General features: G+C 49.8%; 1 pseudogene; it reads right to left on the bottom strand.

Moving 5' to 3' along the window:
* Nucleotides 1-1,348: 1,348 nt before the first annotated feature.
* Nucleotides 1,349-1,469, bottom strand: LOC140427545 (U2 spliceosomal RNA; annotated as a pseudogene).
* Between the last annotated feature and the right edge of the window lie 21,356 nt (nucleotides 1,470-22,825).

The following is a 22,825-nucleotide window of genomic DNA, read 5'->3' as shown; positions in this document are numbered from 1 at the left end:
TTGTTTCACAGCTCTAGGGTCCCAGGTTAGATTCCCGGCTTGGGTCACTGTCTGTGCGGAGTCTGCTGTTCTCCCCGAGTCTGCGTATGTTTCCTCCGGGTGCTCCGGTTTCTTCCCACAGTCCAAAGATGTGCGGGTTAGGTGGATTGGCCATGCTAAATTGCCCTTAGGGTGGTGATGGTGTTGCCTCCATGTAAAATTAAGCATATGATTTTGCTCTCAAACTATAGGGGTTTTGTTCCAACAAAATTAGGTTTCCACCTCTGCTTGAACTCCAGCACTGTGTTCAGTGTAGTTCACTTCAAGGAAGATGTTGGTGCCAGTAAGGATGTGATAGACAATCAGTGACAAGTCAGGTCCATATACTGATTGGCAGTGACAACTTCTTTACAAGCTCCTGATACTGAAATTGGTTCTTTGCTGCAACTAAACCAAAATTTGACATTTTGTTCCTTCCATCAAACTTGTCGTCAAAAATGATCAGCCAGCCAACGTACAATGGCATGCAGTAAAGTTCCTAATATAGTGATGTCTTGTTGTGGCAAAAACAATTTTGTTACAGAAGGATTGGATCATCTGAAAGAATGCACTAGCGAGAGATTCCTGTGAACTGAGCCAACAAAATAAATTGGAACCACTGTGGACTTGATGAGCCACTTGATTAATGTCCTGAAGTATTAAGCACACTGGGATGCCTTAGTGAATGTTAAGCAGCTTTAGTTATGGAAATATTTTTAAATATGTATGGTGCCTTCAGTGTATATAGATGTTTACTGTAACTATTAATTGATTTTGACAGTGTTTTCTGACTGGGATATGCTCTGCAGCAGACCATTTCCAGTAGAATATATATTTCAAGGCATGTATCCATATCAAATCTATTAAAAAACACAGGGTTTGAAATTAACTGTATGTAGCCTGGGAGCAATTGACCATCTGCTCAGAGATTGCTTTTGTTTAAAAACTGATTTCAGCTCACAGTTGCAGAGCACAAATAAATATGGATCTACCAATTTATTTCTCATTTCAAACTTCTCTCTTCACTCCACTGTACTTCATGTGGGAAATTGGTCATTGCTTACCATTTTCTTAAATGGCCAATATCGAGGTTGAAAAGACCCTTGTTCCAAGGGTACCTGAAGTGCACATGAACCTTATATTAGGTCAGACAATATTTAGGTATCTTGGCTAGGTGCCCAAGATAGGTAGTAAGCCTTTGAATATGTCAACGAGATGGTTGGAAGTGTTTTGGGATAGTCCATAAATTAGTTGGTCCTGAGCAGAGCTGGTGCTGTGCTTGCTTCGTTCCATTTTTAGATTGTAATGCAGCCTGACAGATGGTCTTTGCAGAGATTACTGTGGGCTGCCTTCAATAAGACATGAAGTAAACAAAAGAGCACCAATTGATAAGATTAAACTGATAAGAACAGATACTACACTTGATCTTAGCCAAAAGGCCGAGAAGCGATACTACACTTGATCTTAGCCAAAAGGCCGAGAAGCGATGGTATCTATGGTATCATTTGCTAACCCTATTCTCCCTATTCTTCTCATCTCTCCAAGGACTTCCATAATGGTCTTTCCTGACAAATTGGTCCCTTGATGACCATTCAGTGCCTTTGGAGGCATGACAGGCCCCAGAGGCTCATAGCAATTATTAAGATAAGACCCAAGGACCAATTTCTTTAACTAAGATCTTTAGGTGCACAATGCAGCTGCACTGCACTTTTTGTGTCTGTATCAGATGTAAACCAAATTCAACCCCATTGAAGCATAATGGTGCATCCATGGGCATTTGTTAATGGTTTCCCCAAGCGTATGTGTAAGTCAAGACTAAGTGTTATTCATCATGGAAGTTCAACATTGGTTATTGGATACTGGTCAAAGTGCAGATGCCCTGAGTAGCTGAATCTAAGGTACTAAATCAATAGCAATGCCCCAACTCTAACCCAGCCAGAATAGAGAACAAGATTTAGGCCTTAATCCTCTTTGGTTTGATTTATTATTGTCACATGTATTTGTACACAGTGAAAAGTATTGTTTCTTGCATACTATACTGACAACGCATACCGTGCATAGTCATAACTAGGATGTAGTGGGTTAGCCCTGTTGCCTCACGACGCCGAGGTCCCAGGTTCGATCCCGGCTCTGGGTCACTGTCCTTGTGGAGTTTGCACATTCTCTCTGTGTCTGCGTGGGTTTCGCCCCCACAACCCAAAGATGTGCAGGCTCGGTGGATAAGCCATGCTGAATTGCCCCTTATTTGAAAAAAATGAATTGGGCACTCTAAATTTATGAAAAAGAAACTAGGATGTGATTTGTTATGTTATAGGTGTAACATAAGCGGCTTCCTTGTGGTGCACTTGACAAAGGAAGGTTCAGACGTGGAGATAACTTCAACACGTTTATTAAACTATTTATACTTCTATTCCTCGGGTTCGATAATACTGCTCATCCTACTATAGCTAGCCAGACTGACTAACCAGTTGCTGCAATCCACGTGGTGGGTGTAATATTGAATCAACCCTGTGTCTCTACTCACTTACTGTCTCCACTGGAAAGAGGCAGATCATGTATGTGGTGTCCTTTATATATGGGTTGGTGTAATGCCCCCCTGTGGTCGTGTCACCTCCTTGTGTATCGTGAATGTCTATTGGTCGTGTCCTATCTACTTGATCTATTGGTTGAGTGTGTGTGTGTGTGATGTTTCTGGTGCTCCCTCTAGTGTCTAGCTAGCCTACATGCATTTACATTGATGCACATCACCACAGGATGTAGAGAAAAGATCAACTTAATATGAAGTAAGTCCATTCAAAAGTCTGATGGCAGCAGGGAAGAACCTGTTCTTGAGTCGGTTGGTACGTAACCTCAAACTTTTGCATCATTTTCCTGACGGAAAAAGGTGGAAGAGAGTATGTCCGGGGTGCGTGGTGTCCTTAATTATGCTGGTTGCCTTTCCGAGGTTGCGGGAATTATAGACAGAGTCAATGGATGGAAGCTGGTTTGCGTGATCGACTGGGCTACATTCACAACCTTTTGTAGTTTCCTGAGGTCTTGGGCTGAGCAGGAACCATACCAAGCTGTGATACAACCAAAAATAATGCTTTCAATGGTGCATCTGCAAACGTTGGTGAGAGTCGTAGCTGAAATGCCAAATTTCCTCAGTCTTCTGAGAAAGTAGAGTCGTTGGTGGTCTTTCTTAACTATAGTGTCGGCATGGGGGGAACCAGGGCAGGTTGTTGTTAATCCGGACACCTAAAAACTTGAAGCTCTCGACCCTTTCTACTTCGTTCCCATTGATGTAGATAGGGGCATGTTCTACTCTACGCTTCTTGAAGTCGATGACAATCTCCTTTGTTTTGTTGACATTGAGGGAGAGATTATTGTGGTTGCACCGGTTCACCAGATTCTCTATCTCATTCCTGTATTCCTGTACTCTGTTTCATCATTGTTTGAAATCTGACCCACTACGGTGGTGTCATCAGCAAATTTGAAAATCGAGTTGGAGAGGAATTTAGCCACTTGGTCATAGGTGTATCAGGAGTATAGTAGGGGGCTAAGGACCCAGCCTTGTGGTGCACCGGTGTTGAGGATGATCGTGAAGGAGGTGTTGTTGCCTATCCTTACTGATTGTGGTCTGAGGGTTAGGAAGTTCAGGATCCAGTTGCAGAGGGAGGAGCTGAGGCCCAGGCCACGGAGTTTGGAGCTGAGCTTCGGAGGAATAATAGTGTTGAAAGCTGAGCTGTAGTCAATAAATAAGAGTCTGACATAGGTTTCTTTGTTATCTAGGTGTTCCAGTGTTGAGTGCAGGGCCAGGGAGATGGTGTCTGCTGTGGACCTGTTGCAGTGGTAGGCAAACTGTAGCGGATCAAGGCAATCCGGGAGGCCGGAGTCGATTCATGCCATGACTAACCTTTCGAAGCACTTCATAATGATGGATGTCAGAGCCAATGGACGATAGTCATTAAGGCACGCTGCTTGGCTTTTCTTTGGTACAAGGATGATAGTCATCTTCTTGAAGCAGATAGGGACCTCAGATTGTTGTAAAGAGAGGTTGAAGATGTCTGCGAATACCCCCGCCAGCTGATCCGCGCAAGATCTGAGTGTTCGTTTGGGTACCCCATTCGGGTCAGTGGCTTGCCGTGGGTTGATCTTTGAGAAGGCTGCTCTGACATCTGCAATGGTGACCTCAGATATAAGTTGATCCGAGGCTTCAGAGGTGGAGGGCTCGCTCTCACTGACCTCTTGCTGAAAGCGAGCATAGAATGCATTGAGCTCATCAGGGAGGGATGCGTTGGAGCCAGCGATTTTACATGCCTTCATCTTGTAGCCCGTTATGTCTTGCAGACCTTGCCATAGTCGGCGGGGGTCCGTGTGGCTAGCCTGGGTCTCAAGCTTGTTCCGGTACTGTCTTTTGGCATCTTTGATGGATTTCCTTAGATCATATCTGGCTTTCTTGTATCGGTCAGGGTCGCCTGACTTAAACGCCTCAGACCTAGACTTCAGCAAGCAGTGGATATCCCTGTTCATCGAGGGTTTCTGGTTGGGAAACACGTAAATTTGCTTTTTTGGCACACAGTCTTCTACACGCTGACTAATGAAGTCAGTTACTGTAGTGGCATACTCATTCAGACTGGTCACAGAGTTTTTAAATACTGACCAGTCCTCAGACCAACATTGCACGACTTTCTTTGACAGATTCTCCCGCTTCAGTTTTTGCTTATAAGCCGGGAGCAGGAGCACAGCCTTGTGGTCAGATTTGCCAAAGTGTGGGCGGGCGATAGAGCGGCAGGCATGTTTGATAAATGTGTAGCAGTGGTCCAGAATGTTAGGGCCTCTAGTGGAACAGGTGACGTGTTGGTGGTAACTTGGTAGTACGCCCTTGAGCTTGGCCTGATTGAAGTCCCTGGCCATGATGAACAAGGCCTCAGGATGTTTTGTTTCAAGGCTATTTGTGGTGGTGTATATTTCGTCCAGCGCAATTTTCACATCAGCATGGGGGGATGTAAACTGCCATCAGGATAACGGAGCTGAACTCCCGCGGAAGGTAGTAGGGGCGGCATTTTAGTGTCAGGTATTCTAGGTCTGGGAGCAGAAACTCACCAGTGTTGCTACATCTAGGCACCAGGAGGTGTTGATTAGGAGGCAGCCCCCACCTCCCCTAGCCTTACCTGAGGCCACTGTACGGTCCATTCGGTGGATTGAGATGCTCTCTGGTTGAAGGACAAAAGGCCTCTGGTTGAAGGAGGGAGCCATGTCTCTGTGAAACAGAGCACACAGCAGTCCCTCAGTTCTCTTTGAAAAGTGAGTCTGGCTTTAAGTTCGTCTAGCTTGTTTCCAGAGATTAAGGCCGGGATTCTGCAATACAGCAGCTAAGTGTTAATGCGTAAACACCGGAATGTTTCTCGCTGACATCAATGGGCCTCCTGCCCCAGCGATTCCATGGCCCACAGGGGGCCAGCACGGCGCTGGAGTGCTCCACGCAGCACCGGCAGCGATACTCGGCCCTGCACTGCCGGCCGCGGGTCCGCGCGTACGCGCGGTGGCTGCTTCCGCGCCAGGCCTGTGCAACATGGTGGAGCCACACTGCGGGCCAGGGTGGAAGAAAGTAGGCCCCCCTCCCCCCGGATCATGGCGCCCCCCACCAATCGGTGACCCCCGATAGCGGGCCTGGCCGTCATGGAGGCCCTCCCCCCAGTCTGATCCGTCCGTACCCCCACCAGGGCAGCCACTGCGGCAGTAGGTCCAAGATCCCGCCGGGTGGAACCATGTTAGACCCACAGCAGCAGGAACTCGGCCAATCGGCCATGGAGAATCGCCGCGGGGGCCCATTTCAATGCCCCCCACCGGCGCTGCGTCGATCGCGCGCATGCAGCTGCTGGCAATTCTCCGGTCGTCGGAGAATCACGTCCCGGCGTCGAACCGACGTCGCGGGCAGGCTCGGTGTCGACTCCGATTCTCCGAGCCGGCACAAGCTCAGATAATCCCGGCCTGGACATTTTCTAGCAGTAAGTTAGGCAGAGGGACTTTGGAGCACATTGTTTCACTCTCACCTGCAGCCCTGCATGTTTTCCACGCTTCCTGGAGTGACTGCTTCTTTTTGAGCCAAGGAGACGGTGAGAGTATGTGGTGTTCAGGGTATAGTTGTGTCCAATGAGGTTCTTCACTCTGGTCGGTGTGTGGATGAAGGATTTGTTGCCTTGCTTGCGGTTCCTGTGTCGGTAGACGTGTCTGCATGGTTGAGCGTTCCGGGTCGCTGTCAGTCTGTGGTTTGGCTTCACCGGTCAGTGGATGTCCAGACCACGCTCCGGCATGGATGGGTCAAAATCCGGTAAGTGGATGACGTCTCTGGGGTCGCGGTTACGGATGAGGTGATGGCCGGGTCTGTGTGTTGGGGTCTGCAGGGTCCTTTCCAGATCACAGTCATCCTTCAGAGGACGGGAGGATCTCTAGACCTGCAAGTAAATATAAAGGAGCAGTATTAATGATTGTTAGGCTGTGGGAGTTGATGTTTCGGAGTGTGGGATGACTGTAGAGGAGGGGAGTGGAGAGAGTGCTTTGGGCCTCCAGGAGGTCGCAGCTCTCTGGGTCAGAGTGGTTGGAAGCTCAGGGGGAGAGGGCTCGAGCTGCTGGGAGGCTGGTCTGGTCATTGGAGAGCAGCAAAGTGAAGGTCCCGGCTTCTGCGGTGTTTTTCCCATCTCTGGGAGCCTGCGGAGTGAAGGCCCTGGCTTCTAGGGCATTTTCCTGGTCTCTGGAAGCCGCTGTAGGGGAATCCCCAGGCCTGGGACTGCAGTTCCGGCAGCTGCTCCCATGTGGTCGGCTGGTCCAGGTCGATTTCAGGTCGGCAGTTTTAGGTTCAGGTTTATCACTCCGCTTCACAAAAATAATTTTGCAATTAAACCATTCAGGAAGCACAATGCATGACATTTCAATGCCAAAGGCATAGTAATATTTATTTTATTTGCTTCTACTACTGTAGTTTCTGTTACACTGGCCAGAATTTTAACAGCTTTTTGGTGGAGGGCGGGAGGTGAAAAGGCCGAAAAAATGGCACGGGAAGGCATGAAGGGGAGTGCCTGAAAACCCCCACTGCCATGTCATTTTGTCAGCAGTGGGAAAACTGGCAGAGTGACCTCCTGCCACACACCCAATTGAACCACTTAAGTCTCCGATACTGCACAGGGAGACCATCCATTGAAATATGGGAGCCTGCTAGTAGGCTCCAGGGGTGTAGGGATTCCTTTTTGCATACTCAATGGCCCACAGAGGGCCCCCTCCCCATCCCCAATGGTCAGTCCCATGCAATGTGTCAACTATATACCAAGACACTCCCTCCACACCAATTGCCAGAGCCTGCATGCCTGGCATTGCTGACCTAATTTACTCCTCTTCCAGAATGCCCAGCCATCAACATACCTTCATCCTTCAGGTGAAGCCCCATCAGAGGCCATCACTAGCGCTGTTTGGACCAGGAACTCACGGGGGCAGGTCGCTGTCCTTAATTGGGATGGTGGCCGTGGCGGCTGCCACTTAATTGGCCACCACCAGGAATAAGCCTCCTGGGGTCCTGTCAAAAATCTAAGTGGTGTCCTCTTCCACATTCATCCCCAGTGGTGGGAATTCAGCTCTGTCCCTGTAAAATTCCAGCATAATCTGAGTTTACGAAAATTGTAAGAATTTGGAAGTGTAAATCATGTCAGTTCCTCGCTGGTGCCAAGAGCTCCATGTTTTGAGATTTCAATCATAGAAAGCTGGAAATAGAAGTAGGCCATTCAACCCCTCTAGCCTGTTCTACTTGTCAATTAAATAATTGAAGGTCTGTATCTTAACTCCTTCCACCTGGCTTCATTCCAGAACCCTAAATAAAATAATCTGCATTTTTAATTCAAAGTCAGAAGGTTGGAATTAATTTAACATTTGAGACCGAAAAGAAAATTATCTCGCAAAATGAATGCTAAAGATTATTTGAGGGACCAGACTTAGTGCTAAGTCTATTTATGCGTGGGACTTTGCGTGGCAGAAGTGGGTATCAGGAAATTGTGGGGAAGTCTTGGATCTGTTTCCAATAAGCACTAATAATGGCCAAGGTTCAATGTTGCAGGTATGTGCTCAGAAAATTAACCTCATAAATGTAACTTGTGAAAGATGCCAAACATTCAGTTGAAATACTTCTGGTTAATTCTAATGTCATTCATGACAAGATGCCTTTGACATTGTGGTAACTGCTACCACTGAAGGGGATGAGATTCCATCTCATTCATTTCAACTCCATTACAGTTGCCTTTCAAGCTGCACGTGACCATTAGCTTTTGCTGTATAGCTCCCATGGAAGCAGTGGATGGACATAAAATGTTAAATTTTCCATCAGGAGCGATAGAAAGTTTCTCACTAGCACACAACAGGCATCAAGGGCAGCACAGTAGCACAAGTGGTTAGCACTGTGGCTTCACAGCACCAGGGTCCCAGGTGTGATTCCCCGCTAGGTCACTGTCTGTGCAGAGTCTGCACGTTCTCCCCGTGTCTGTGTGGGTTTCCTCCGGGTGCTCCGGTTTCCAGGTTAGGTGGATTGGCCATGATAAATTGCCCTTAGTGACCAAAAAGGTTAGGAGGGGTTATTGGGTTACGGGGCTAGGGTGGAAGTGAGGGCTTAAGTGGGTCGGTGCAGACTCGATGTGCCAAATGGCTCCTTCTGCACAGTATGTTCTATGTTCTATGGTCTGGATGGGTTCCAGCCAGCAGACAGTACTGCTTTTGTTTCAGAACATACTCTCCACCCTCACTATTACACACTTCAGGGAGCTAAACATTTTGCATGTTCTAACGAGATGCAGGATTGTTGTGGGAAAAAGTCAAGTCGATGTGCTATTAGCTTTAGAAGTGGAAGCCTTCTAGAAGCAGGACCACGCTTATTAATCAATGTAGCTTAAGTAAACTGGAAAGTTGGTCAGCCAAACAAAAATTGATTAATTTGAATGTAGATCTCAATTTAAATTGTGGAATAATGATAGGTGAATTGCAGGGTAATTACTCACCATGTAGGAACCCACTTATTATCAGCAACATCATTTCAACCTCAGATTCACTTAAGCCTATAACTGGCTTACCATTCTTTTATGTAAAGGTCATCGATTTCACAACAACAAGTCATTAATACCTGCTTTGTCAAACAGGATTCTGTAGGAAGTGAATCTGTTTGGGATGCGATTGATTGCAAAATACGAGGAGTATAAAGTAAGTAGAAGCATGTTATTCACTCATCAGTTTGGTAGATGGGTGATTTAAAGTTAAAATGTTTACAATAGGCTGGATTCTCCAGTCCCCCAGCCGCGTGTTTCTCGGAGCGCACTTTTCTCTTCCTGCAGCGCGTCAATGGGATTTCCCATTGAAGCCACCCCATGCCACCGGGAAACCCGTGGGCAGGGGCGTGCTGCTGAAGGGAACAGAGAATCCCGACAACCAAAGAATTATGACCCATGTCTTTGATTCTTAGGCAGTCCCTTGTGTTCAAGAATGACGTGCCTCAACTTCAGTTTGATTGGTTCTAAGATGGCTGATAAGTCTAGTTCATGATCTGCAGACTTTACACATGTAGGGCAGGTGGTGTTTGAAAGTTTGGGAAGATGAAGTGCACTTTCTACGATGCCTCAACTTCACCTCTGCATGCTCCTGTCACAGCCTTTTGATGTGATTGGTAACTTCCCAAATAAATCTCCTCCAAATTGGCCAGTCAGAAGCCAGAGACTTGCATGAGTTGGCGAGGGGTGTTTGATCTCTTCAGGGATACTTTGACGACATCCCTGAAGAGTTACAGAATCATAGAATCACAGAAAATACAGTGCAGAAGAGGTCGTTCAGCCCATTGAGTCTGCACCAACACATGAAAAACACCTGACCTACCTACCTAATCCCATTTTCCAGCACTTGGCCCATAGCCTTTAATGTTATCATGTGCCAAGTGCTTATCCAGGTACTTTTTAAAGGATGTGAGGCAACCCACCTCGACCACCCTCCCAGGCAGTGCATTCCAGACCATCATCACCCTCTGGGTAAAACAGTTTTTACTCACATCCCCCTAAATCTCTTGCCCCTCACCTTGAACTTGCGTCCCCTCTTGACTGATCCTTCAATTAAAGGGAACAGCTGCTCCCTATCCATGTGGCCATGCCCCTCATAATCTTGTACACCACGATCACGTTGCCCCTTAGACTTCTCTGCTCCAGAGAAAACAACCCATGCCTATCCAACCTTTCTTCAATACTTAAGTATTCCATCCCAGGTAACATTGTGGTGAATCTCCTCTGCACCCCCTCCGGTGCAATCACATCCTTCCTATAATGTGTCAACCAGAATTGCACACAGTACTTTGGCCTCACCAAAGTTCTATACAACTCCAACATGGCCCTCCTGCTTTTGTAATCTATGCCTCAATTGATACAAGTGTTCCATATGCCTTTTTCACCACCCTATTAACTTGCCCTCCACCTTCAGAGATCTATGGAAAAACACACCAAGCTCCCTTTGTTCCTCAGAACTTCCCAGTGTCAGGCCATTCTTTGAATTCCTCTTTATCAAATTTCTTCTTCCAAAGTGTATTACTTCACACTTTTCAGGGTTAAATTCCATCTGCCACTTATCTGCCCATTTGACCATCCCGTATATAACTTCCTCTAACCCAAGACACTCAACCTCACTGTTGACCACCCGGTCAATCATTGTGTCATCCGCAAACTCACTGATCCTACCCTGCACATAGTCATCTCTGCCATTTAAATAAATGATGAATGTAGGGGACCCAGCACAAATCCTTGTCGTACGCCGCTGGACACCGGCTTCCTGTCACCCCTGGCTTATATGCACAACTTTCTTAAAGAATGGGACCACATTAACTGTTCTACAAACCTCTGGCATCTCCCCCGTGGCCAGAGACGAATTAAAAATTTGGGTCCTGTAATCTCCTCCCGCAGCAGCCAAGGGCACAATTCATCTAGACCTAGAGATTTGTCCACTGTTTAGCCTGCCAACATCTTCAATACCTTGTCACTCCTTATGTCAATTTGTTCAAGAACCTCACGGTCTCTCTCCCAAACTCCATGCCAACATCCTCATTCTCTTAGGTGAAGACAAATGTGAAGCATTCTTTCAACACCTTACCGATGTCCTCTGGCTCCACCCACAGATTGCACCCTTGGTCCCTAATGGGCCACACTCTTTCCCTGGTTATCCTCTTCCCATTGATATACTTATAGAATATCTTGAGATGTCCCCTACTTTTACCAGCCAGAGCTTTCTCATATCCCCTCTTTACTCTCCTAATTGATTGCTTAAGCTATATCTTGCACTTTCTGTATTCCACTAATGCCTCTGCTGATTTGCTCCCATTGTACTTGCTAAAAGCCTCTTTTCCTTCTCATTGAATCCAGAATATCTCTGGTCATCCATGGTTCTCTGGGCTTGTTACACCTTCCTATCACCCTAGAGGGAACATGTTGAGCCTGTACCCTCCCCTTTTTGAATGCCTCCCCATTGCTCTTCTGTAGAAGATCTTCCCAGTCTGCCTTGGCCAGATTCTACTCTATTTTACTAAAATCCGTTCTCACCCAACCCAACTTTTTTACAACTTGTCTATTTCTTTGTCCATAACAATCTTAAGTTGTATCATGTTGTGGTTGCTATCACTAAAATACTCCCTCACCACCACCTCAACCATCTGTACGGCTTCATTCCCCAGAATTAGGTCTAGCACTGTGCCGTCCCTTGTTGGACCCTCTTCAGATTGACCGATAAAATTCTCCTGTATACATTTTAAGAACTTGACTCAATCAAAGCCCTTAACACTATGCAGGCTCCTTGTATATTTAGTAGTACAATCTGATCAAATTTGAGGTCTTGCCAAAAATACCTGATCAGGCAATCTGCCCTTATGTGTAAATTGGCAAATATGGAAACAAAAACACAAATCAATTATGTCAAAAGAATCGCTTTTTTGCTACAATTACAATCTGCTCAAGGGGAGAATTCTCCGCCTAGCGACACTGCAAACATGAATCGCGATCGGGCAGGGAATCAGGCATCAGGCCAAAATCGAGGTCCGTGCCTGGCACCGATTCGGGTGCCGTGCTCCAGTCCCTCCCTGGTGGTGATAATGAGGTTTGTGCCTCGTGTTAGTGGGGGCATGCAAAACTTGCATTTTCAGGCATTTAAATGTATTTCACCCACTATGCTCCACCCCTCTCAGGTGGAAGTCACGCGGGCCTGATTTACTAAAGGTATTTACAACCGGGGAAGGGCTGCTGAAGGGGAGAGAGAAGGTAAGCAAAGTGTGAAAAATATTTAAAAGTGTAGTGCTTGCTGGAGGATGGCTGCCAGGGCCGGGGGAAGTAGCGGGGAGCGACTTGGTGACAGCTCTGTGGATTCGGGGTGTCCCCCTCAGGATCGGGGTGGCCTGGCTCAGACCACCATTGCTGCAGTATTTGTTTTACACCCAGGACCCACATCACACTACAGCTGTGCTCCCAGCAGATGCACACTTCCCTGCCTCACTGCCATCTGCAGGACCTACCCACACACCAGCCTCTAAGCATGGAGGTGATTGGTGACACACGGGCTGCAACAGACACCAGTAAATCTGTTGACAAGAATAATTAGTGAGGAGAGAGGCTCCCCATTGCCACTCACTGCTGGGGACAGAGTTGCAGTAGGAAAGACAACATATCGGGAGGAACAGCTGAGGGGTGGGGGTGGGTTTGGGGGGGAAATGTGGAGGGAGGAGCTGAAGTGCAAATCAGCGTTACCATGTAACCTGTTGGATTTGAATGTGCAAGGGAATACTCATCTTGCTAACATGACTTTTCTTCTACCCCCCCTCCCCTGCAGAGAATGATTTTCAGAGTACAGTCAGGAATTCTCGCTGTCTACCTGGCCGCAGCTACCATTGCGGATGCACAGAGTCTGGAGGCACAGGGCCTGCTCAGGGTGGATCTGCACAAGACGAGCCTATCCCAGAAGAGCAGGGGCAGCCGGTGAGGCTCCAGTGCTGGTCGTTCAACAGACCGAGGAGGAGGTGCAAAGGAGGCAAAGTATCAGACCACATATATACCATCATCACCTATCCAAAAGGAGCTGCCGGACCATCTGTACTGCCAAAGGCTTAACCAGGGAGACCACGCGCCATCTGTACCAGATGATGGCACACCTGACACCCCAGGAGCTTGGCGGGGGATACCCACTCCCGGTGACCATCAAGTTGACAGTCGCCGTCAACCTTCATGTCTCTGGGTCTTTCAGGGGCCGAGCGGGGATCTGTCTGGATCACTCAGACATTTGTACACAAGTGCATCTGCACTGTGACGGATGCCCTATGCACCCAAGAAACAGACTACATAAACTTCAGCCTGGATGTGGCACACCAGGATGCCTGGAATGTTATCAGTTTTTCTGCTATAAATATATTTTGGATTCAAATTTAAAGTTACTCCCACTCCACCCAATGGATTTGGAGTTTGAGGCTGGTGGGGGATGGGTAAGAGTGAAATCATAGAATCATAGAATTTACAGTGCAGAAGGAGGCCATTCGGCCCATCAAGTCTGCACCGGCTCTTGGAAAGAGCACCCTACCCAATGTCAACACCTCCACCCTATCCCCATAACCCAGTAACCCCACCCAACACTAAGGGCAATTTTGGACACTAAGGGCAATTTATCATGGCTAATCCACCTAACCTGCACATCTTTGGGCTGTGGGAGGAAACCGGAGCACCCGGAGGAAACCCACGCAGACACGGGGAGGATGTGCAGACTCCGCACACACAGTGACCCAAACCGGAATCGAACCTGGGACCCTGGAGCTGTGAAGCAATTGTGCTATCCACAATGCTACCGTGCTGCCCGTATGGATGGGTTCTGCCAGCCCGGTCCAGACACAATTTTGCGGTGGGACAGCAGGGCCTCAGACGGGAAGCCCGCCCTTCACCCTGTTAAGACCTTTAAGTCCCGATGATTGAGGGTGGGAAATAGAAAATAGTCTCATCCTCGATTTTGGGCAGGGAGTGGGGCCGCCTCCATTGGAAGACCTCTTCGAACTGGGGGAGCCCACCCTCACAGATTAGAGATCTCTGGACCTCCCTCCCCTTACCACCTACTCCCCCATTGGCCTCTCCCCCAATACAAAATTGCCCCCCCTTCGTGACCCCCAGGGCATCCCCTATCCACCCCTCCCCAGGCCCCCTGGCACTTACCTTGACACAAGCTCCCTATGCTTACTCTCAGGTACAGTACTGCAGTAACTCTTCCGGACACTGTAGAGCAGTGCCTGGGTGGGCTGGAGAGCTGTCAGCCAATCTGATTGGCCAATAGCTCTTAATAGCTCTTCAAGGCAGGACTTCCTTCCAAGTGAGAAAGAAGTCCTCCCTGCTGCCAATTAACACTCATTAGAATATGAAATGGCAGTGGACCTTTCAGTAACCTGATAATCCAGACCAAACGCTCTCAGAGACTTCACGTTATCAACAGACAGTGTTTAACTGAGGAGAACAACTTATAGCTTTTGCTGGAAGAAGGACCATTTCAAAATTAGCAAAGCAACACCTACTGTGAACAATAAAGCAACTGCATGATTGTCTAGTCTTGAAATATGTTTAACTATCATTTAATACAAAGTATGGGTTTACAACTAAATTTTAATTCATGAGTATTAAAAAAAGTAAAGCTGCTGGAATAACGTAGCCTCATTTTTAACATTTTTTTCAATTAAATGTCTTCTCAATCAGAGTACTGAATAATTACATGAAGAAAACAAACTCTGCAAAGTAAAAGAAACTAAGAGAGGTTAATGTTTCAACTGTTCAACAGAACTGAAAACCACCTCAATCAGTTATTTGTAAAGGATTGCAAAGGGCAAAGAAAATAGAGGTGACTCCATAATAGAAGGAAAAGGAGCAGATCTTGAATTTTAAAATCAAGCAAAAATTTTTGAAACTAACATTTAAAGTTATTGACGTCAGTCCTTGGAGTAGTAAGTTGAAGAACACCCAAGAAGATGATACACTGCTCCTGAATTTGGCTTTGAGCTGCAACACATTTATAATGTCTCTGACTGCTGGGAATTAGGAATATGTTACCTATTTACACAAGGTTGTCTGCACTTGTAATTCTTTTGATTGTAATGGCAAAAGAATAAAGTGGAAATACAGAAAGAATAGACCTCTGAGTAACTGCGCCAATACCTGAAAAAACAAAGTAGAATAGGCATGTTTATATATTAATGATGAATCCTTAAGCTGGCATATGACGAGCAAGACCAATTTGATGTTTTTAATCAATAGAATCGTAGACCTGGTTATTAATAGAGTGTGGTGGGGTGTTCTCTCCTGGGATCTGGTTGCAGGGGCACTGCCCAATGCTAAACAGGGGATCTGATCTCAAGGCCAGTTATATAGAGGGGAAGGTTTCTGATGGTGGGGGGTGAGCTTTTGGGTCCTGGAAGAAGCACTCCCACTCTTCCTGGTCCACAAGGACTATTGTAAAGACATTCTCCCCAAGCTGTCCTCATCTCCATTCAGCTAACAGATTTTCCAAGGCCTCCTTTATCGGCCACTGTTAAACCTGTGAAACAAGTTAAATCAGAGGCTGCCAAGCTAATCACACTACTTTTTCCTTTTGACGAAGCTTAAAATTTCCCTTGTCACCCATGGTTCCCGAATCCTGCCATTTCTATCCTTCATTTTTGCAGGGAGGTGCCTGTCCTGCACTTCAATCAACTGCCTCTTGACAGACATGAATTTGCCCTCAAATAGCCACTCCCAATCCATATTCCTCAGTTCCTGTCTAATTTGGATGTAACTGGCCCTCGCCCAATTAAGCACCCTCAGCATCGGGCCACTCTTGCCCTTATCCATGACTACCCGGAATCTTATGGAATTATGGGGCGGGATTCTCCCCTATCCGGTGGGGTGGGCTGTCCCGGCGCCGAGGAGTGGCGTGAACCACTCTGGCGTCGGACGGCCCGGAAGGTGCAGAATCCTCCGCACCTTCAGGGGCTAGGCTGGCGCCGGCGGGGTTGGCGCCGCGCCGGCCGGCGGGGAAGGGGCTTGGCGTCACGGCTACCGGCGCTAAAGGGCCTCCGCCGGCCGGCGCATGCGCAGGAGCACCAGCGTGTGCTGGCGTCATCCCAGCGCATGCGCAGGGGGGTTCGTCTTCGCACCGGCTATGGCGGAGGTCCACGGCAGCCGGTGCGGAGGGAAAGAGCGCCCCCACGGCACAGGCCCGCCCGCAGATCGGTGGGCCTCGATCGCAAGCCAGGCCACCGTGGGGGCACCCCCTGGGGCCAGATTCCCCCGCGCCCCTCCGAGGCCGCCCGCAGAGTCAGGCCCCGCCGGTAAGTACCTGGTCTAATTCACGCCGGCAGGACCGGCCAAAAACGGGTGGCTGCTCGGCCCATCGCGGGCCGGAGAATGGCCGGGGGGCTGCTGCTAGCAGCCTCCAACCGACGTGCCGCGGTTTCCGCCCCCGCCAAAACCCCGGCGCCGGAGAATTCGGCAGACAGCGGGGGCGGGATTCACGCCGCCCCCCACGGCGATTCCCCGGCCCGGCGAGGGGTCGGAGAATCCCGCCCATGATCGCTAAGCCCAAATGCTCCCCTATTTAAACATTAATCACCTGGCCTGGCTCATTCCCCAATACCAACTCTAGTATGGCCCCATCCTTGGTTGGATTGTCAGCATATTGTATCAAAAAGCCCTCCTGGACACATTTAACAAATTGCTCTCCATCCGAGCTCCTGGCTATAAGAAATTCCTCGTCAATATAGGGGACATTAAAGTCACCCATTACAACTACCCTGCTTTTTTAACACTTTTCAGAATCTGCCTACACAACTGCTCTTCTGTCTCCTGTGGGCTGTTGGGAAGTCTATAGTACACTCCCAACATTATGATTTCACTCTTCTTATCCTTGATCTCAACCCATAATGTCTCACTACAAGATCCCTCCAATGTGTCCTCCCTCAACACAGCTGTGATCTGCACCTTAATCAACAATGCAACTCCCCCACCTCTTTTGTTTTCCCTTCTGTCCCATCTAAAACAATGATGTCCCAGCACATGAAACTGCCAGTCCTGCCCCTCCTTTAACCATGTCTCCATAATTGCAATTACATCATAGTTCCATGCAGTAATCCAGGCTCTCAGTTCATGTTTTACCTATTGTACTTCTTGCATTGTAGCAAACACACTCCAGACCTACAGTCCCACTGAGCCCTGCGGCTTCCCTCTGTCTGCTCTTACTCTGCGCTATGTTTATCTCAGTCTCACTTTTTCCCCCAGTCTCTACACTTCCTGGCCTGCTGTTCCGGTTCCTACCCCCCTGCCACACGAGTTTAAACCCCCCCGAACCACACTAGCAAAACTCCCGCCCAGGATATTGGTGCCCCTCCAGTTCAGGTGCAACCCGTCCTTCTTGTACAGACCCCACCATCTCCAGAAAACATCCCAGTGATCCATATATCTGAAGTCCTCCCTCCTACACCAGCTCTTTAGCCACGTGTTCAACTGTACTATCTTCCTGTTCCAAGCCTCACTAGCACCGGGCACGGGAAGTAATCCTCAGGTTACCACCCTAGAGGTCCTGCTTTTTAGCTCCCGACCTAACTCCCTGAATTGTCTTTGCAGGACCTCTTCCCTCTTTCTGCCTATGTCATTAATACCAATGTGGACAATTACATCTGTCTGTTTATCCTCCTGTTTCAGGCTTCCCTGTAGCCGTTTAAAGACATCCCGGACGTTGGCACCAAGTTGGCCACACGCCATCTTAGAGTCCCGTTTGTGGCCACAGAAACGCCTGTCTGTGTCCCTGACTATCAAGTCTCCTACTACTATCACTCGCTTGGACTTAACCCTACCCTGCTCTACAGCAGAACCAGTTGCGTTGCCACAGGCCTGACTGCTGCTGGTATCTTCCCCTGAGAGGCTACCCCCCCCCCCCCCCCCCAAACAGTGTCCAGACCGCTAAAGCTGTCTGAGAGGGGAAAAGTCACAGGAAGCTCCTGCCTGACCTGTCTGTCTCTTCTGGCAGTCATCAATCTACCTGTCTGAACCTGTGGTGTGAGCACCTCCCTGAAGCTAGTGTCTATTGTACTCTCTGCCCTCTGTATTCTCCGCAATGTGCAGTGTTGCTGCTCCAACCACCTGTGAGGACATGGAGCTGGTCACACTTCCCGCAGACATAGTCATCAGGGACGCTAGAAAGCTTCCTGATCTCCCACATCTAGCAGGAGGAGCATATCACTGCCCTAATCTCTGCCGTTGTACACTTAAGATAGAAGAATAAGAATCTTACCTTGCATGTCCTCCTCACAGTGCCTTTTTTCTTTTGTTAGAGGAGGAGGGACATGACCCTAACACAGCATTACACAATCACTGATGCTTTTCCCTCTCTCTTGCAAGACACAGTGTTACAGAATAGAAGTGAGCAAAGATGAAATGCAGGGGACAAGGCTACTTGCATCATCTGAGCCCTACAGGGAAGACGACTGTCCACTTCATGGCATCTGACATTTTGCCTGCCCCAATGTTCTTTTTCTGGTATTTCTGCCCAAAACTGCCAATATCAACAGCCTCAGAGGCAGAGGAGGCAGCTATTGCACAGCACTGATGAAGAGGCTCCATCACTTGATCTGAAACTCACAGTCACCAGCTCAGCGACTGGCATTGCACATACCTTAAAAAACTAGTATGGAGTTGGGATCAGCAGGTGGTCCAGGTCAAGGGTAATCAATGGACGATTCATATGCCAGCTAGAGGGCAGCATCACAAACAGGTTCGACTATGGGGCGTCCACACGAGGATCTAGATGGGCAGCACACTCACACTGGGTGCATCGGCTGGCCTGCCAGACAGCCTCCTGTCACTATCAAGGAGCATGGTGTCTGGCTCCAAGTTGGCAGTAGGCATTGTGCAGAGCTTGCCCTCTCCGTAGCCTCTGATCCATCTCCGACTAGCCTCTGCAGACCTAGAGGCACTAAGACTGCTGCCTCCATACCTACTGTAGCCTTTGTACGGAGAGGTTTTCTACTTGGTTGCCATCTCTGTGAGGAAGCAGTGACACTCACTGCCAAATTCAAGAACTCATTAGAACAAAAACACCCCAGAGTACTTTCAGACACTTTATAATCGCAAAACCTCTCACCTGCAAGTTGGGCGATTGGCCCTCTAAATAACACTGGTTGGGCTCTGCTTGAAACTGGACATTGTTAAGTGATATATTTAATGGATCAGCATTGTTTAAATCTGAAAATGGGTGACAAATCAGTCAGTCGGGCTGTGTGACACCATGATAGAGCCGGCACTTCCGGCACTTGTTCATGACAGCCGCGTGTGTGCCCTTCTGAAGATGATGCACTGTGTGGGACCTGATAGACATGACAGGATCTGGCATTTCCCAGAAGGAAATATTGGGGAGGATTCTTTGGCCGCGTCCGTCCGGTGACTGGAGAATCCCGCCTGAGATCAATGTACTTCTCCATTGTACGTGTCTCGCCCGTGGCATTTGTGGTAATACCAGGTATTGCAGTACCTGAGAGGTGAATGACCATTGGCTAGACCGCGGGGTCTACCATTGGGTAATGTACATAATGTACTGAGAGGCAGGGTATAGGAACCGGTGCCGTCCCAGCAGCCTTCACTTCTGTAACATCGCTGCTGGGTACAGTTCTATCTGATTAAAGCTGAATCGATATGATTCCTCGTGGTCTCAAGAGTATTGATTGTGCATCAATTTAATCAGATAAATACTTTTGAAGGATGGATCTCCGCATCAAGCCAACGTGCCTTCAGCTCAGCCCTCACACAGAAAACTCCGCCGCGATTTTTAAGCATTGGCTGGCGTGCTTTCAGAGCTACCTCGATACGGCTGCCGACACCCCCACGGAAAGGCAGAAAATACACCTCCTACGCTCGCGGGTCAGCCCGGCGATCTACCCCCTGATCGAAGGGGCGGCAAACTATGATAAAGCCATGGAGCTGCTGGAAGGACATTACATTCGTCCACTGAACCAGGTCTATGCCCGTCACCTGCTGGCAATGAGACGGCAAAGCCCAGATGAGACACTCGAATACTTCTACCGGGCACTGATAGTGCTGGGTCAAATCTGCGCTGCCCAGCGGTGACGGGGAACGAGCACACTGAACTTATAATCCGAGACGCTTTTGTGGCAGGTATGGTTTCCTCCGACATCCGCCGAAGGCTCCTCGAAATGGAGACACTGGGCCTCACTGAGGCCCGGGCCCTGGCAGGGTCCATGGACGTGAAGTACAAAAACACCCTTGCATACGCCCCCGCGCGCACCGCGCCCCCCTGGGCTGCGTGGCACCCCGCCGCGGCAGCCCCCCACACTTACCCGCAGACTTACCCGCTAACTCCGCAGGCCTGCACGGCAAGGCGCCCCACTACCGCCGCCGGCCAACGCTGCTTCTTCTGCGGCCAGGCGAATCACCCGCGCGCGCGCTGCCCGGCCCGCACCGTCACCTGCAAAGGGTGTGGCAAGAAAGGCCACTATGCCGCTGTCTGCTTAGCCCGCGCGGTGGTCGCGGTATCCAGCGAGTACCTACAGCCGCTTTCCAGTACCCTGCTGTTCAACCACAGCCAAATTGTTCAAGTCCCGACTGTCCAAGGCCCACCGCACTCCTTTTTCCCAGCCCCGCCAGGCCCAATGCACACAGCAGCCTTTGTCCCTCCAGGCAGCGTCACAGCCGTGGCCATTTTGCCCCCTGGCAACCATGCTGGACGAGTGCGCGCCGCCATTTTGTCCCTCGCCGGTCCAATCTTCGGAGTCCCTGTCCCCGGTCTCCATGTGCGATCCATGGCCGGCGCCATCTTGGATGGGGCCTCAAGCCCCCAGCACGGCTGGCTACGCGCTGCCCGACCAAAACTCCTTGCTGCAGCTGGCCTCCGCCACGCTGGAGCAGTGCGCGCCGCCATTTTGTTCCTCCCCGCCGCCATTTTGTTCCTCCCCGCCGCCATCTTCGGAGCCCCCGTCCCCGGACTCCATGTGCGATCCATGGCCGGCGCCATCGTGGATGGGGCCTCAAGCCCCCAGCACGGCTGACTACGTGCCGCCCGGCCTAAACTCCTTGCTGCAGCTGGCCTCCGTTACCCTGGACCAGAGTCGGCCCCGAACGCTAGCGAAGGCCACCACTACGATCGCCATCAACGGCCATGTGACGTCGTGCCTCATCGACTCCGGGAGCACGGAGTGATTCGCCCACCCCGACACGGTAAGGCGCTGTTCTCTGGTCACCTATCCTGTCCAACAAAGGATCTCCCTGGCCTCCGGGTCACACGCGGTGCAGATAAAAGGGTTCTGCCTCGCGAACCTCACCGTCCAAGGCAGGGAATTCCGCAATTTCCGCCTATACATGCTGCCGCATCTCTGCGCAGCCACCCTTCTGGGACTGGATTTCCAGTGCCACCTACAAAGCCTGACCTTTAAATTTGGCGGCCCTATACCCCCTCTTACTGTTTGCGGCCTCGCGACCTTTAAGGTTGACCCACCTTCCCTGTTTGCGAACCTCACCCCGGATTGCAAACCCGTCGCCACCAGGAGTAGATGGTACAGCGCCCAGGACCGGACCTTCATCAGGCCCGAGGTCCAAAAGCTGCTGAAGGAAGGGGTCATCGAAGCAAGCAACAGCCCCTGGAGGGCTCAAGTCGTGGTGGTAAAGACCGGGGAGAAACATAGGATGGTCATCGACTATAGCCAGACCATCAACCGGTTTACGCAACTGGACGCATACCCTCTCCCCCGTATTGCCGACCTGGTAAACAGGATTGCGCAATACAAGGTCTTCTCCACGGTGGATCTCAAGTCTGCCTACCACCAGCTACCCCTCCGTAATGGTGACCGCCAGTACACTGCCTTCGAAGCAGATGGGCGGCTCTACCACTTTTTAAGGGTTCCCTTCGGCGTCACAAACGGGGTCTCGGTCTTCCAGCATCAGATGGACCGAATGGTTGACCGGTACGGCTTACACGCAACGTTCCCGTATCTTGACAACGTCACCATCTGCGGCCATGACCAGCAGGACCACGACACCAACCTCCGTAAATTTCTCCAGACCGCGCACCTCCTAAATCTGACCTACAATAAGGAGAAGTGCGTGTTTAGCACCGACCGTTTAGCCATCCTAGGCTACATAGTGCGAAATGGAGTCATAGGCCCCGACCCTGAATGCATGCGCCCCCTCATGGAGTTCCCCCTCCCTCACTGCCCCAAGGCCCTAAAGCGCTGCCTAGGCTTCTTTATACACAATGGGTCCCTAATTACGCCGACAAGGCTCGACCCCTGATCCAATCCACAACCTTCCCCCTGTCGACGGAGGCCCGGCAGGCCTTCTGCCGCATCAAAGCGGACATCGCAAAAGCCACGATGCGCACCATCGACGAGTCCCTCCCCTTCCAGGTCGAGAGCGACGCGTCCGACGTAGCTCTGGCCGCCACCCTCAATGAAGCGTGCAGGCCCGTGGCTTTCTTCTCCCGCACTCTCCATGCCTCCGAAATTCGCCACTCCTCGGTCGAAAAGGAGGCCCAGGCCATAGTAGAAGCTGTGCGACACTGGAGGCATTACCTGGTCGGCAGGAGATTCACTCTCCTCACGGACCAACGGTCGGTGGCCTTCATGTTCGATAATGCGCAGCGGGGCAAGATAAAAAACGACAAGATCTTGCGGTGGAGGATCGAACTCTCCCCCTACAATTACGAGATCTTGTACCGTCCCGGGAAGCTGAACGAGCCTCCTGATGCCTCGGCACTTGTGCCACTGCGCAAGTAGACCGCC

Source organism: Scyliorhinus torazame, chromosome 7, assembly GCF_047496885.1.
Source record: "Scyliorhinus torazame isolate Kashiwa2021f chromosome 7, sScyTor2.1, whole genome shotgun sequence".
NCBI lineage: Eukaryota > Metazoa > Chordata > Chondrichthyes > Carcharhiniformes > Scyliorhinidae > Scyliorhinus > Scyliorhinus torazame.
This window is presented reverse-complemented; position numbering and strand designations above follow the sequence as displayed.